Source organism: Halictus rubicundus, unplaced genomic scaffold, assembly GCF_050948215.1.
Source record: "Halictus rubicundus isolate RS-2024b unplaced genomic scaffold, iyHalRubi1_principal scaffold0844, whole genome shotgun sequence".
In the NCBI taxonomy this organism is placed as follows: domain Eukaryota; kingdom Metazoa; phylum Arthropoda; class Insecta; order Hymenoptera; family Halictidae; genus Halictus; species Halictus rubicundus.
The window spans coordinates 32,501-35,000 of NW_027489385.1; the positions used below are offsets into that span (position 1 = coordinate 32,501).

Below are 2,500 nucleotides of genomic sequence, written 5' to 3' on the forward strand. Positions count from 1 at the left end.
GGGCTGCACTCTCAAGCAACCCGACTCTAAGGAGAGGTCCTCCCGAAACGCGTACCGGTCGCTACGGGCCTGGCACCCTCTACGGGTAAATGGCCCCATTCAAGATGGACTTGGACGCGGTTCGACGTCACGGGATAAATGGACCCTCCTAAACACTACATTTCCCAACGGCGGAACCGCGGGATTCAGTGCTGGGCTCATTCCTGTTCGCTCGCCGCTACTAAGGAAATCCTTGTTAGTTTCTTTTCCTCCGCTTAGTAATATGCTTAAATTCAGCGGGTAATCTCGCCTACTCTGAGGTCGTCAAACGTGAAAAAAAAATGTTTCGTATATTTCACCGAAAGCATTAAAAGTACGCGAGAACGTACAGAGGAGCACAAAAAAAAAAAAAAAAAAAAAACAAAACCATATATCTTATGCGCCACACCAAAGTGTCTTTTCTCTATATAATGTATATATAGAGATTTCTTCATTTTGTTCGTCGATCGGAAACTCTCGCTAGACGATCGGCCGGTTAACTTTAACGTCCGTCGAAAAGAACTTCCGGGGACTGGACGACCGACAGATCGCGCGGTCTCGCGATCGACAATGAAGAAAAAAAGACATGGGGCGACCGACAAAGGTTTGTTTTCACCTTCACCTTCTCGTGCTCTGCGTGACAACACGTTGTGGTGACAACGATGTTCGAAAGCCACTCCATAGAGGAGTATATATATTTTCAACACCCGGTGGGGTTTCTCTACTACACTAGACACACGGGGGTACAGAAACGCTGCACGACGCGATATCATCGATCAAACCAAAGAGACACGAGATCTCGGTCGTCATTCAATTCAACGAACGTGGCGATGGAATCCGCAACGGATTAGCGAGGACACGCGACGACGGGGAAATTATTCGACCCGATACAAGTACGCGTGCGCATCCCGCACAATGCCAAATGTTGCTATGTCCATCAGTCATCAAAGCGTTCGTAGAACGAGAGACCACTGTCTCGCGAACTCTAAGAATATGTTTGTCGAAGTCGCTGGCAACGACGACCCTCCGCCGCAATTATGTGTAGAGAGACACATCCACGCACAGACGTATTTTATTTTATATATCATCTCCCTGGGGCTTACGTTGCACGCCACAGTTGCGCACACAGATTTTACACGGGTGTCCGGTATCTCTTTCTTTATTTGTGTCCATTCACTGTAGTCTCTTGAGACTCTTATACCTTTCGTATACGCATCATTTCAGACGACGTCGGGAGCGCGTAAAATGTTCGAGAGTGAAACGCTTCTTCCGCAATGCGAATCGTTCCAGAGAGAGAGGAGAGAGAGATTTCGATCGTCGGAGCGGTGTTCACGGGCGGTCGTATTGAAAATACGACTCACGACGCCGCAAAACACTCACGCAAGTCCGAATGTGATACCCATTCCTATTTCCTTCTTCTCACGAAGACCGTTAGACGCAATGTAAAATTTGCAATTTTCACAGAACCGCGTCAAACGCCGACGAAACGTCCATCGTTCGCTCGTACGTAGCATCTTTGCAACCCGACTCAGAAACGCTCTTTGCGCCCTCCACAAAATTCGACATGGAGAGGTAAGCGACGGCGGGGACTTACAAGAGCAACGCAAGCAGTATTTGGTTACGTAAACGACCCTCAGCCAGGCGTGGTCCAGGAATTGTATCCGTGGACCGCAATGTGCGTTCGAAATGTCGATGTTCATGTGTCCTGCAGTTCACACGTTGACGCGCAATTAGCTGCGTTCTTCATCGACCCACGAGCCAAGTGATCCACCGTTCAGGGTAATCGTATAATTTGATTTATAATCAATATATAATTATGTCTCTTGTTCTGCGGTTCATAAGAACGCCGATACCTGAAAGCTCCAACCAGCGCGCGAAGGAGATTCAGGCGTCGTTTTTAAGGACGACACACGATCGTCCGTAGAAACGGAAACCGTCGCGAGTACGCGATTGCAATGCGCACACGTATCCGACGGCCGGGCGGAAAATACATTGAAAAACCTTTAAAGTGGAAAACACAGGAGGAGAATTCAGAAAACGACGGGGATCATAGACAACCCGATACTGGATCCCGACACTTCTCCTCCTCCTCTCTCTTATTGGAGAATGAACTCGATAACTAACGGACTTCACAGCCGGCTCTGGCCGTGCGCGATCGTTCGTCCCAAGCTCTTGTGCACTGTATTATCGCCACACAGAGAGTAGAGTGTCAGAATCGCACACAGCTTTACGCGAGCTACGCAGCCGGTCCTCTCGAAACACATTTCCAATTGTGCACGGAGAACGATTATTCGATACTAGCGGACTTCACAGCCGGCTCTGGCCGTGCGCGATCGTTCGTCCCAAGCTCTTGTGCACTGTATTATCGCCACACAGAGAGTAGAGTGTCAGAATCGCACACAGCTTTACGCGAGCTACGCAGCCGGTCCTCTCGAAACACATTTCCAATTGTGCACGGAGAAAGATTATTCGATACTAGCGG

The 2,500-nt window shown here is 49.0% G+C and overlaps 2 non-coding genes across 2 annotated transcripts in view; both read right to left on the reverse strand.

Annotated features, from left to right (window-relative positions):
• The window catches only part of LOC143364677 (large subunit ribosomal RNA), a 3,985-nt gene extending 3,682 nt beyond the window's left edge, over positions 1-303 (reverse strand). Inside the window, exon 1 of the ribosomal RNA XR_013084242.1 lies at positions 1-303. This exon is cut by the window's left edge and continues 3,682 nt beyond it. This is a non-coding gene — a ribosomal RNA (large subunit ribosomal RNA).
• A 1,342-nt stretch (positions 304-1,645) lies between these two features.
• On the reverse strand, positions 1,646-1,800 carry LOC143364679 (5.8S ribosomal RNA). Its single transcript, XR_013084243.1, has one exon. It is a non-coding gene; the product is annotated as a 5.8S ribosomal RNA (ribosomal RNA).
• Between the last annotated feature and the right edge of the window lie 700 nt (positions 1,801-2,500).